Genomic DNA, 14,326 nt, shown 5'->3' with positions numbered 1-14,326 from the left:
TTGGGTAAAAACATGAGTTACCATTACATCCCATATCTGATTGCACAAATCATGGAAGCACACCTTTGGTAGACAGATACACTCATGTAACACACACCATCATAACACAGAATGCCTTCATATCCCTAGAAAGTTACCTGGCAAATAGGTGGGCTTTGGCCTTGGGAGTCAGCACACCCACTTACTGGCTGTTGATCCCTGGATATACAGCCTCAATGGCCTGAGCCACAGCTTCCTCCTTGGCCATCATACTCCTGATGTGTTTGTGATAAGGATTTGGGGCAATGTGTAATATGTGCCTAGCACAGTGTCTACAACGAAGCACAATGTCTGTCTACTATGCATTGTGTCCAGGGCACACTCACACCCAGAGACCAAATCCACACTGTGCAAAATATCTGCACACAATGGAAAGAGATAGAGGCAAGCTTTCACATTTAATTTGACAAATAATCGGATTTATAGAAATATCTGGATTTTTGTTTTATTCCTCTCTTTATATCTTGTCGGTTCTGTCTCTCTGTAGAGCCCTGACAAAAATGGAGCCCAGGGTAGGAAGTAGTCAGCTCTTCCTCCTGAAGCTTCACTCCATGACACCCTGGTGACCTCAATGGAGACAGCTGTCCCAAATCATATTAGTTAATTGCATCTTGTACCAATTGAACATGATGACTCTTCCCTGGGCTCTAACAATCTCTTCATTGAACAATTCGCTTGTCAGATGCTTTGTCTGTTTGTATTGCTACAAAGAAATACTCAAGTCTGGGTAAGTTATAAAAGGAAAGAGGTTTATGTTGTCTCCCAGTTCTGCAGGCTGAACAAGAAGCATGGTGCCGGCATCCACTCTCTTTCCAATGAGGTCCTCAGGTTGGTTCCATAAATGACGAAAAGTGAACAGAAGCTCCTGTGTGCAGAGACCACGTGGTGAGGGGATGGGGAGTGCCAGGCTTGTTTTGACAACCAGTTTCTCAAGGGAGCTGATAGAGTGAGAACTCACTCTTCACTGCGAGGACAGTACCAAGACATTCATGAGGGATCTGTCCTCAGGATCCAAACACCTCCCCTTAGGCCCCCCTCCAATATTGGGGGTCAAATTTCAATATGGGGTTTGGGGGACAAACATCTAAACTATAGCAGATGCTTTTCCTGCTACTAAAAGACACAGTTTAGCTGTGTTTGGCCACCCTTCTAGAGCTGATTAGAAATCTACTCACCACACAAGTATACACTGACAGCTTTCTGGGGAGACCTTGGTTATTGCATCCAGAGTTTATATGATTAAATTATAACCCTTGTCTTCTGTCTTCTCTTCCACCCCACTCCACCAGTTTCTATATAGCATCCGTCTGTTTCTTTATCCTTTGTAAAATGAGATGCCTCAAGACCATCTAAAAACAGTGCCTGTCTGTGGCTGGTAGATCTTATGCATTGGTAGAAAAACATTCAGCCTGTGGAAAGGAGAGAGCAAAATTAACTTAGATGCTAAATTTTATCAGAGCTAAATTCATATTCCCCTAGGGTTGGGGCAGGAAAGTCAGGTACATTTTACAAGTTCAGAAGGAAGAAAATTCTTTGTATTATTGCCTCTCAAGTTAAGTCAAATATCGGTAGCCTGGACTGGCTACATAAAATAAAATCTCATCAAGCTACAGTCAAAAACTCTGAAAATAATGCTCCAAACACTACAGTTATATAACAAGAAGAATCCTTGTGTATGAACTGAATTAGACTTCCTTTCTCCAGGGAAATGTAATGGAATTAAGTCTCCTCTGTTCCCATTTAGAAGTTCATACATAATCATAGCATGTTATTACACAGACAGAAAATGAAAACTTCAAAGCCAGAGCTGGTACACAATGCAATTTATTTCTACTGGTAATAAATTGCCCCCTAGGTTATGGAAGAAGAATATGACGATGGAGACTAAGAAGAAACTAATGTCCTTTCTCAAAACATTGCAACAGCTGTGCCCATCTTGTGCGCCTCTCCAGAACTGACAGCATTGTTGCTGTTTTATTCCTTCAAGTGGTAAGTTCACCAACATCTGCTGATGGAAAGATGACAAAGTATCTCTTGATCTCTGCCAAATTGGCCTGTGGATAGACACTTTTTAAAGTCATAAACTTTTTATCAGCCTATGCAGGATATTATTCTAAAATTTATTGTAGGCCGGGCGTGGTGGCTCACGCCTGTGATCCCAGCACTTTGGGAGGCTGAGGCAGGTGGATCACCTGAGGTCAGGAGTTCAAGACGAGTCTGGTCAACATGGTGAAAACCCGTCTCTACTAAAAATACAAAAAATTAGCCAGTCGTGGTGGCGGGCGCCTATAATCCCAGCTACTCGGGAGGCTGAGGCAGGAGAATCACTTGAACCAGGGAGGCAGAAGTTGCAGTGAGCTGAGGTCATGCCATTGCACCCCAGCCTGGGCAACAAGAATGGAACTCCATCTCAAAAAATAAAATATAAATAAATAAATAATAAAAATAAAATTTATTGTAATAATTAAAAATTTGATAGAAAGCATTAGCCAAGACAATAAGCCAATCCATCAACCTGAAGAAAGCCAGGCAAAATCTTTCGAATTTCTTTAATACACTTGTCATGATGATATTGGGGAAGCCTGGCTTGAAATCCAAGTGGCCTTCTCCAATTCTTAGCCCTGTCACTTTTTACCAGGGTTTGAGCTTTGATAGTTTGCTTAACATAACTGGGTCTTGATTTCATGGAGAAAATGCTACATGTTAAATAGAGGTTTCATGGGAATAAATTGAAATACTGCATGCATGTCACCCAAGGGGCATCCGACACAGAGAAAATACCTGAAGCTTAGTCCTTTCCCCAACCCCTCTCCTCCCTGTACTTTGCTTTATGGTATTGAGTCCTGAGTTTATCTCTGTGAAACACTGTTGCGAATAGACTTCTAATTCCAGATGGTTGCCTAAACTCAAGAAATCCTATTCTTTTGTTCCAAAAAGTTATAATGCTTTAGATATATCAAAAAAGAAAAATAGCCCATAGCCCAGCTACGATGAGTAGGAACACTCAATATTGTAATGATAAGCTCCTCAAATGCAATCACGACCAAAACCCCAACAAGCTTTCCATTTTTATGTGGTTGTAGGTTTCTAAAACTTAATGGATGAGTAAAGTAAGGTTGGAAAAGACAGTCCTGAAAAAGAAATAGAAAGTAGAGAGAGTTACTACACCAGATACTATTAAGCTGCAGTAATGAAGACTACAGAGGTATTTGTTCAGGACTGATGAGCTGATGATGGAGCAGAAGGAAGCCCAAAACAGGCTCACACAAATAGATGCACTGCAGGCCCCTGGGGGAGGAAAGGACCGCTTCGTAGGTGGAGGTAGACAATCAGCGATCTGTATAGAAAAGTGAAATGGAATTCCATCACTGCAGACGCAAAAATGAAAGGAAGGAAAAGGTATGGTAGATTATCCTGTGCTAAGTAGCTGGAAAATCTTACTGACGTGGCACAGCAAAATGCATTTCTTGTTCATGCCACTGTTGCTTTGGCTCCCAGAACTCTCCAGGGCCACCTTCTCGGGGCTGCAGCCCATCACTCCAGGAGGTGCTGATCTTGTGGCAGCTCCACGTCAACACATGCTTCCCCAGATGTGGCAGCCATGGGCGTGAGCACAGGAAATCATGCGCTGACTCGTAAACACTTCCTGGAACTGACACATGTACCCTTTTACTTGTTTCACTGGCCAGAGTAATTTACAAGAGCTTCCTGTCTGAAAATCAACTACTGCTACACACAGCAACAAGGACTGATCATAGAAACACTTTGTTAAGGGAGGAAAAATAAAAAATAGGTCCCTGGAGAAACATACTTTAATAGTATTTCAATATATTTTTAAAATTTAAAATAAATATTACTTAAACATACATTTATGAAGGTTAGACTTATGTATTCAAAAAAGAGAATGGCGAAACCAAAATTCAGAGAGATGCTGACCTCTGTGGCTGGAGTGAGGGGAGATGCACACAGGTGGAGATGAGCTATTGGAATTGTTCCAGTCCTTAAGGAAGCACTGCTCAATGAGGCGGAGGAAAGGCGACAATTCCAAGGGGAACAGCCAAAGCCAACAAAAGTAACATATTTTGCAGGAAATTTAGATAATTCAAAAGAGATCATTTTCAAAGCTCCAAAACATCATCACAAGTATTTGAGAAACTATATCCTTAAGACAAGGACAGGCTGCGGGGAAAGAATCAAGGACAAGAAAATATTCTTGGTAGTTAAAATTAGTATTTCTGAAGTTCAAATAAAATTATTGGTAAGGCTGAAAGACAAAGCCCTCTAGGACTATAAATAAAAAAGTAAAGATGATGGAAAATGGGAGAAAATATTTGGAAATCCCAATTCAAAATATTCAAAAACCATAAACACTGAAGTATAAATACAGGGACTGATAAATGTCCCCAGAATTAAAGGAGGGCACTCATCACACGTTTTCCAGAGTATGTGTGTTGCCTGGAATGGTGTGGCCTCTAAGTCTACAGACTCAGCTGCTCATTTCAACAATATTTTGTTTTACTACCATTTGGATACATTATTTCTGTTCTATTTCTTCTGTTCTCATCTTCGTGAAACCTGATCAGTGCATTTATGGGTCTGTCTCTGATATTTTATAATATCTACCTGAATTTCTATTTATCTTTTAACTTGTTTTTTTTCAGTTGATACATATTAGCTGTACGTATTTATCTTTTAACTGATTTTATGGAGTAATGATATTTGTGATTTATTGAGCATCTTAGAGAACTGTGTGTTTACATTCATTCTCCTTTGGTTAATTTCACTTCTGATGTATGTTTTTATTTGATTTTGCACTCATTTTTTTTTGTTGTTGTTGTTTGCAATATGTATGCACAGATCATTTCAGCTTGTTTCTCGTTGCTGAACAGGGACAGAGGAAGCAGGGTGGTATGGAGAGAGGGCGAGAGGGGTGGGCTAGGAGCTCACTCTACCTGGTCTTTTTGATTCGTGTGTGGGAAGACAAACATCAGTATACAAACACCTGCCTGGGATTCAGCAGTGCCATTTCCACCAGTTTACCCACCTTGGGGAGTGCATCGCTCCTCAATTTGCCAATACAGACACTGATAAGGCCTCAAGCTTGTTAGTTTCATGTTCTGTCCTTTTTCCCCTTCAATCATCTCCGTGGGCAGGGAGGTGAAGTCTGAATCCACAGCAGTGGCATTCTGCTATAGTTCTTCCTCTTTTTGTTCTTTTGTGTAAAATTGGGTCTTTAAAATATATTATCTGACTTTTCCAGGGCCCTCTAAGCCCCTAGATCATGTCCCTGTAAGTAAAGAACTTTTGGACATGTCTTAGGATAGAGGCTCATACATTTGGGAAAATGTGGAACCTGCACAAGATTCAAGAAACAAAAGGCAATTAGAAATTTCAGGCAAAGCAAAATATTTTCAAGAACATTATGGTTCAAATATGAAGCAAACTAAGATGTTGTCTGCTGGGCAGTGGGGGTATAACTTGATTTTTCTCCTAGAAATATCTGCCTGTGTTGTCCCAGGCCACGATTCTGGGCTTGGAGAAGGAAATGTAAGTCAACGACAGTACTTGGCTATGGGGTAAACCACACTTACTTTGCCATATTTTATTGAGTATGTTTATTAGTTTTGAACTTTTAAATCACCTATGGTACAGAATATAAAATAGATGTTATCTTCCCTAACAAAGATCCAATTGATAGAGGTTTGGGAGTGGGTGCAGAAATAGAGATGAATCCAAAGATACTTTATAAATTGATAGAAACATAAATCTATATTTAATGATATTACTTGTATTTACACAGTAACTAATGGAAGGCCTGCCTACAATTGGGAAGAGGTGGAAAAGAGAATAAAATGATTTAGGTGAGCTATTTTTTTTAAATTTTAAATCAGAAATTTACCAGATGATGTCTGAAAATTATTTTAGAATGAACGAAAAAGCGTAATGGGCACATTAGTTAGTGCTGTGGTGGTAGCCACCAGAAGGCAGAACAAGTTGCAAGTCTGGGGGAAGGCACAAGGGTGCGCAAGAGGCTGTGTTTTCATGGTGCGCCTGGGTACCTTTTTATTTTTATTTATCGTATGTGCATATTATATTGATAATCATTATGAATTTTACTATTACTTATTATATAAAAATATTCCTATTTCCACTCTACTTCTCACACTTCTTAATAGGTAGTCTCTATGATCCCAAACATGATACAGTCATGTAACCATCTGGCTCCATCCGATCTAATTCTGTGGCAGTAATACCAAATTCCCTCCGTCTCTAATCCCTCTCTAGCTGAAAATAGGCACATTGACCCCTCACATCCTGGAAAGAAGGCGATAAGCATCACTGGTCTGAATCCCTATAGGGAAAACTGATAAAAATGAGAACTCCAGTTTCTGCTTGTATGACGGCTTCCCAGAATGATTAATGAGAAGGAGAAGCCACTCCACCTTTGTACTTCTAAAAGTCAAGAGCCATCCCCACAGCTGGGTTGACAGTGAGGGTAATTTTGCTTTACTTTTATGCAGGCCTAGTGCCTACAGCTATGTGATGTTTTAAAAGTACCTCACACGATATCTGAAAAGATGCATGCATGCTACTTGTGTACCATAAATAATAAATTACAGCAGTATCACAGGTGCTGTGACACAGTGGTTATCTCTGCTGCAACTCAGCCAGAGTGGGGGCAGTTCTGCATGTAAGCATAGGAGTGTGATTAATCCCTTCCCCTCACTTTTCATGGCTTATTTTTTATTCTATTTAATAATGCAGTACACTAGGTCCCATGATGGAGTGTCCTGTGTGTTTTATGCCTAGAGAGCCAAGAAGCACTTGTTGGGCACAGAAGCAGTCCTGGAATACTGCTAGGACACCTAAGATTCTAGTCCTGGGACAAGACTCATCTGGGGCCATATTTCTTCAATCACTGCATTGCAAATGTCTCTTGCGATAATAAAATATGGCAGCAGTTTATTGGTGCTTTATTGAGAGGTCTATGAGCCTCCCGCTTGAATCTGGGCAGACCATAAAGAGTCACTGCAAGGACAGGCAGAATGGAAGGGCATTGTGTGACTTCCATCAGCAGGTCAAGGGCATAAACTTTCTACCTGGTTCTCCTGGGATGGTCATGCCAAGGGAACCTGGATGCCCAATCAAAAATGTAACTCCTCTAAGGTCCCCATGCTGGAGAGGCTGAGGGGGACATCAGCTGAGCAAGTTCTTGGACCTCCAGCGCAAGTGTCTCAGCTGAGGGCAGCTCCAGCCAAGGCTGATTGCAACAAGCATGAGAAATCCAACCAAGAATTGCTTAGACCTTCCTAAACACCTGACCTGCAAAAATTATGAGCTGAATTAATGGTGTTTTAAGGCACTAAGTTTTGGTATGTAAAGATAGTCAGCAAATACCTCTCAGCCCCTACAAGAATTGCCTGGACCCCTCATTAGTATCATTTCTTACATAACCTTGGCTTCCTTGAGGTCTATGGGGTGACTCAAAGAGGTAACCCAGATGAAAGAAACTTGTGCACCAAAATTATAAGATATCATCACAAATATTTCAGAGAAAAACACTACAAAAAAGCAAGTTATCTGTATTATAATTATTGAATTTTTCAAATAGCAAATTTAAGAATACTCTTGGTTTGATGCCAAGTTAACAATCGGCCTGGTGGGGAAAGATGGAAGGTGCACCTGTCATTGGCACTGTGGACAAATAAGTCACCTTTCTTGCCCTTCTCTCCTTCCTCCGTCCCTCATCCTCTTCCTCTTTCTTTTTCTGCTCCTGTCGCTCTTGGTCCCCTTGTCTCCTTCTTGCTCTCAGTCTTGCTTCTTCCTGGGAGTATCAGTCTTCAGGCCCCATTTTCCTGTGGCCTCAATACTTCTCCGGGGGACCAAGCAGGTGAGCTGGGCACCTTTGCTGGTGGAATTGGCCTGTGCTGAGACAGGTGAGAAGAAAGGAAGAAGAGGACACCTAGGCCCCCCGCCTGGTAATATCATGAGCGGTTCCTCTCCTGAGGAGCAGCTTCTGTTGGGATCATTATGTAAGCAATTAGGGGTTTCCACTCAATTTGCAGGCTCGCTGATTGTTATGCATGTCTCAAAGCATCAGGCAGTAGAGGAACTAATCAGCACTTAATTGCTGAAAATAAAATCCAGAGAATAAGGAAGAAAACACAAAGAAAAACAATTCTCTCATTATTTCAACTTTTCTGCACCACTCCCAATTACAAAGTAAATCACCTCTTTTCATAGCTGCTGTCATGACATCTGTGTGGGCCTTGGGGTCACTTAATTTCAAGCTACCTTTAAAACCAGGTCCTCTGAGGAACAGATATTTGCTTTATGCTGATGCAATTAAGGAAGCTAATTTCAATTTTGAAGCACACAAGATGCATGCAAGTTAATAGCTTTGCAGCTTTTGGCCTCCAAGCAGAATGAAAAGCTTGTTGTTCGGCTTTAATAACCTGTGGGACAAATCTGAGTGTTCATATAAATTGGAAACCTTGCTCTTAACTGATTTTTTTCATACAATTGCTTCCTGATACAAGGATCCTTATCTTAAATCCTGTAAATCTTCAAAAGTCTTTTGTTTCTTGTGCATCTGGCTGTGCCATTTATTTGGGGTGTCATAAAGGGAAAATGAAGTAGAAACAGGCACCTCCCAGGACAGCCTTGCAAGCTGGAACTCAGAGCACTTGGGGCACTGTGGCTGTGATGACCCACCTCAAGGTTGTTCTCCTCCATGCCTGCCCCATGTCCTTTGCCTTCCTTGTTCAGAGTACACATTCATGCAAGTGACAGATATCAGCATTCCTCTACATCATGTTAGTTCAGTTGCTTGCAATTTGCAAGTGGCCCTGCTCCTCTAGTAGGGATCCTGCAATCTCCCTTCATGTATTTTTATGTGCAGCATAAAACTGCACAGGAGAAAAACTGGAATGAACGTATTGGGAGCAGGAAGCACATTTATTAAGAACCTACGGTTTTTAGGGATATGCACCTTGCACAGTGGGGCACATGAAGCATAATAAATATTAACTTAAAGTTTGGTTTAGGCTCATTCCCCCAGAAGCGGACCTTGAGGAAAGGATCCAGAGCGGAAATTGGTCTGAGTGGCGATTTGGAGGGAGCAGTGGTGGGGAGCACTGTGGAATACCTCTCTTCCCCTCAAAGGAGAACTTGCCCAGCTGCAAGGAAGGCGGGTTTCTGCAGCCTTCAGTGGCTGCCACCAGGATCTGCCCCTGCTTTTCTACTCAGACAAACTCTTTGCAGGCCATCCCTGCCACGGCCTGCACTTGGCTGGTGCTGCAGCCCAACTCAGTGCACCCAGCATTGGACCCCTCTAATGGGCAATCTCAGGGTTGGCGGAGCCTTCCTCAGTCAGCACCACAGTCCAAGGCTCCCCCTGCCCAACCCTGGCCCTGCACTTGGTGTCAGGTTTTCTTCCCCAACTGTATTAGCGTTTTCTAGAGGGACAGAACTAATAGGATATAAATATATATATATATATACACACACACACATATATTATACACATATACATACACACACATATACACACACACACACATATACACACACACACGTATAAACTCCCCTTTATATATATAAAAAGGTCTGGTCACGCTTCTGGTCACGTGGTCATAGCTGGTATTGGTGACTACATTCTTCTACCCATTCTGTATTCCCTTTGCCTTTAGCAAGTGCCTCAGCAGGTTGTGTGTGTGTGTGTTTTTTTTTTCCTTGTGGAGTAAGCCAAACCTTCATTCCTAAAGGGTCTGGGCAATTTGTAGTCCTACCTGGATTGGGCTGTTGTATTTTCCCACTGTGAGATCTGAGAAGAGCAATTACAGGGCTCTTCAGAGATGCAGGTGCTGCCCTCACAAATCTATTTTGCAAGGCATTGGTCAAAGGTATATCTTCTGGATGCTCCCAGCTGGGATAAGTAGATCTAAAGTGACTAATCCACTCCACCATCCCAATCTCCCAATGCTTTTGGATCCCTTCCTTTACATTAAACCAAGGGAGATCAGGCATTTCCAGCTCGCTGATAGTAGGCCATCTTTTCATCCATATTTCAGCTAACCAAACAAACTATTAGAACCCTTTTTAACTCCCCAAGCTGCAATATTAAGTGCAGAGTCCCTACTTCGTGGGCCCAAAGCAATAAATTCAGCTTGATCCAACTCTATGTTCCTTCCACCATTATCCTACACCCTTAATATCTATTTCCATGCCTGTTCTCCAGATTTCTGCTTAAATTAGAAAGCTCAAGCAGTTCTTTTCGAGTGTACTGCAACTCCTCATGGGTCACACTCTCAACCTTATGTCTAGGGGCCCGCTGGGACTTTAGTCTAGTTATAGGTCTAGAAGAAAACAGGGGTGTTGGGGGTGGCTCCTCAGGAGAATCAACATTATCTTGCCTGGCAACTGCCTCGAGGCCATCATCACCGTTGCCTCGGGCAGCACAGGGTTTAACTCCTCAGACAAAGGTGGAAAGGCTGATGGCAGCATGGGTTGGGGAGGGGATGTTGCCACTACTGGGGATAGGGAAGCTGTTTCTTCTGGCAAAAAAAGGTTCATCACAGTTTACAAACTCAGTGTCCCCAGTGTCATCAGGGTCCTCCCACACATCCCCATTCCAAGTTGCACGGTCCCATTCTCTTCCTATCAATGCCCTCACTTTAACAGTAGACACCTGGGGAGGCTCTGCATGCACCTTTTGTTGCAGGTCAGCCACTCGCATTATAAGAGCTTATGTCTGTTTTTCCACAATTTTAGTTCTTTCTCTACAGGAGATAAGACCCTCACTCAGGGCAGTCTTACCAGATTTGAGCCTTAGTATCTGCTTCTGAAGCTGGGAGTTAGAATCCCTGAGTTCATTATTTTCTTTTGTCACTTTTTCCACCAAACTTAGGAGCAACCAACCAGCTTCATTATGTTCCTTGGTTCTCCACATATAGTCAAAGGTATTATGTATAGAGTCACCAAACTCCTTGCCTCTTGTGAGTGGTGAATTAGGAGTGTCAGATGCATTTATTTTGCATAACTCTCTAAACAGTTCACACCAAGGACTATCAGTGTTCTCCACACTATTAGAAGTAGAGTCCTTATCATTTTTGGATCTAATTATATTAAGCAGCCAACTCCAGAAACCCAAAACCAATGAAAAAACTCCATTCTTAATATTCTGTTTCTCTAGAACCACTCCTGGTACCAAAGTCTGTAATAGTCATGGTTCTCTAGAGGGACAGAACTATATATATAAAGGGGAGTTTATTAAGTATTAACTCACACAATCACAAGGTCCCACAATAGGCCATCTATAAGCTGAGGAGCAAGGAGAGCCAGTCTGAGTCCCAAAACTGAAGAATTTGGAGTCTGATGTTTGAGGGCAGGAAGCATCCAGCATGGAGGAAAGATGTAAGCTGGGAGGCTAGGCCAGTCTAGTCTTTTCACATTTTCCGGCCTGCTTTATGTTCTAGCCTCGCTGGCAGCTGATTGGTTGGTGCTCACCCAGATTAAGGGTGGGTCTGTCTTTCCCAGCCCCCTGACTCAAATGTTCATCTCCTTGGGCAACACCCTCACAGACACACCCAGGATCAATACTTTGCATCCTTCAATCCAATTACATTAACAGACAGTATTAACAATCACACCCAGTTTTCTTTTACAGGTATTACGCACCTCAAGGAATTACTTGCACTTGTAACTCCTTCCCAGCATCTGCTTCCAGGAAGACACAGATGACTTGTGAAAAAGTGAGACAGGGAAGGAGGGGAAGCAGTTAATGAGCAGGCCTCTGCTGTGAGCACCTCAAATGCAACCTGGGGGCTTGTTGGTGTGGAACTTGTCTCAGACTTGCCTGAAAAAGTGAGGAAGAGGGCAATTTTGTTTTCCACCCAGCACCCCATCCTCCTTGGCTGAAGGCTGCTCCTGGGGAATTGGGCTCTGGCACTTCCTGTGAGTGGGGAGAGCAAGCCCTGGGGAGTCACCGCCACGCACCCTAGTACTCCACATGAGGGTTTGAGAGCAGTCAGTGTCCAGGGAATGTGGGTGTGGCTGTGAGAGCAGCTGCCACAAGGCTTTGTTCTCTGGCTACTCATTCCCCATTCCAAGTCACAGTGAAAGAACAGCCAGGCTAAAGGATGCAGGGTTTTCGGATCTGCACCACCTCCAGGGGATGGCCCCTGTTGCCACATAAACCCCCAGGAGCTCCTCTCATTCTGCACTCACCTGGTCTCTCCAGTCCTTTAGTAGGACCTCCTTACCCCTACTAAACTTGGTAGTTTACGGAGCACTTGCCCCTGTGCTTGCGCATGCTCAGCTTGTAAAGGATGTCACAAAGCGCTCAGTATTATCCACTTCCTTTATCGAAGACATCTTCATTCTTCTGTCTCGGAAAGAGCAGGCTTACAAAAGAGAGCCGTGTTACACAGAGCACCTCATAATCGAACTAAGGGGCAACCCAGAATGAATCAGTAGTGCTCAATGGAAAAGCCCTGAGCTGTGATCTACAGTGGGGATGAACTGTGCAGCTACTCACAAGACCTTTCTTCCTGATGGCAGCTCAGCCGCTCTGCCAAAGGATGGGAAGATGGTCATTAGGACTGTGGACTGCACAGACAGTCTCAGAGAAGGGAAAAGAGAACAGAAGCTCACATACCCAAAGTTCTGATATTTGTAGACTCAACCGTGGAATCCACTGAAGCAAATATAACATTTTGGGGGAAACTTTCAGAAGTTCAGATGGGTTTGCCACTTTAGTCCTTCCCCAACTGGACACAGCTGTCACCAGCCAGGACCAAGAGAGAACCAGCCAGGGGAGAATATTAGAAATTTCACTCTCATGCCAATCTTTTGGAGAAGGCTGCTCACCTGTCTCATCTACCTGAGTCCTTGAAAACCATCACCTTTGCCTAGGTTCTTGCTCCCTGTAGAGCCCTAAGCTGTTGTCCAGCTCTCTAGGGACTTGTGCTGGGAATGAGCCTCCTCTGGGTCCCTCACACCAAGAAGTCACCGGCCACAGACCCTGATCCATTTGCCTCGACTCACGATTGCTGTGTCTTCTGGCTGAGTCTGTGGACTCTCCCCTTGCATTTACCATGAGTTACACGCCCTTATATCAACTCTGTTGCCCTGAGTTTTCTCTAAGTAGCCCTGGTATTCTTTTCTGTTCCTTCAGAAGAATTTTTTTTTCATGTTCAGCATTTCTTTACCTTGTTTTTTGATTTCACTTATAAGCCAGGGTCTAAAACACCTCAAAGGGGTAAAAAACATGTAAATCCTCCTTGATTTGTGTTCCCTCTAAAGCACACCCTGAGCTAAGAGCTTGGGTATAGATGCTAAGTGGGAAGTTGTTTCCAGGAAATACAGGTAGAGAAATAAGACAGTATCCAAAATGTGGCATTTCCATACAATGGAATAGTGTTCATCCTTAAAAAGGAAGGAAATTCTGACACATATCACAACACGGATGAACTCTGAGGACATTATGCTAAATGAAATAAGCCAGTCACAATGATTCCACTTATGTAAGTGGCTAGAGTCATCAAATTCGTCGCGACAAAGTAGAATGGTGGCTGCCAGGGGCTGGGAGGGGGAGAGTGGGGAGTGTTTAATGGGTACAGAGTTTCAGTTTTGAAGATGAAAAGTGTTCTGGAGATGGGACTGGTGATGATTGTGCAACAATGTAAATGTACTTAATATCACTGAACTGTGTACTTTAAAAGGGTTAAGATGGTAAATTTTATGCTATGTATATTTTAATACAATAAGAAAGGTATTGTTTAAATCAGAAGACATATTGTTTAAAAAAAAACCAGATGCTGATGGCAAGGTAGGGCTGTTCCAGAGGAGTGAAGGGAGGAGACCCATCAGAGCAGCCGTGCCTCCTGCATTTAATAAAGGCATCAAAATAAAATAGATGAGCAGAAAATGAGACTCATACTCTTGCACTCTCTTTATCATAATTGGGCCACTTTAGCAACCACACTGGGGAAGGGAATGGGTTTGATTTTAGTGGTTATGTTAATTTCTGTAAAATAAATCAGATTCTTGAATCAGCAAGCTTTACCACCCTTTGCATGAGTTTAGAATATAAATGAAAGCTATTTCTCTTCCAAGATGATCTGGGTTAAAAAGCAATAACACGCAGGAAATATGCGAGCCATTTCTGGAGCTGACATTCTGCGATTTCCTACTTGACAGTTATTAGAGGGACAGCAGATTTGCGTTCCCACCATCATTGTCATACTGAGTGGCTGAGCGATGAGTGAGGCTGGTGTTAATGATT

At 42.7% G+C, this 14,326-nt stretch overlaps 1 long non-coding RNA gene across 3 annotated transcripts; it reads right to left on the bottom strand.

Annotated features, from left to right (window-relative positions):
• Positions 1–470: 470 nt before the first annotated feature.
• LOC109024332 (uncharacterized) lies at positions 471–14,061 on the bottom strand. Of its 3 annotated transcripts, XR_008674413.2 has the most exons (6): positions 12,268–14,061; positions 11,719–11,896; positions 7,754–7,967; positions 5,084–5,392; positions 1,215–1,448; positions 471–904 (listed from the first exon to the last, which is right to left on the bottom strand). It is a non-coding gene; the product is annotated as an uncharacterized lncRNA (long non-coding RNA). The 3 variants fall into 3 exon arrangements; XR_008674412.2 differs by having other exon boundaries at positions 11,719–14,058; XR_002003817.4 differs by having other exon boundaries at positions 7,754–7,962; positions 11,719–14,058.
• Between the last annotated feature and the right edge of the window lie 265 nt (positions 14,062–14,326).

This window comes from Gorilla gorilla, chromosome 21 (assembly GCF_029281585.2).
Source record: "Gorilla gorilla gorilla isolate KB3781 chromosome 21, NHGRI_mGorGor1-v2.1_pri, whole genome shotgun sequence".
Taxonomy (NCBI): Eukaryota; Metazoa; Chordata; class Mammalia; order Primates; family Hominidae; genus Gorilla; species Gorilla gorilla.
This window is presented reverse-complemented; position numbering and strand designations above follow the sequence as displayed.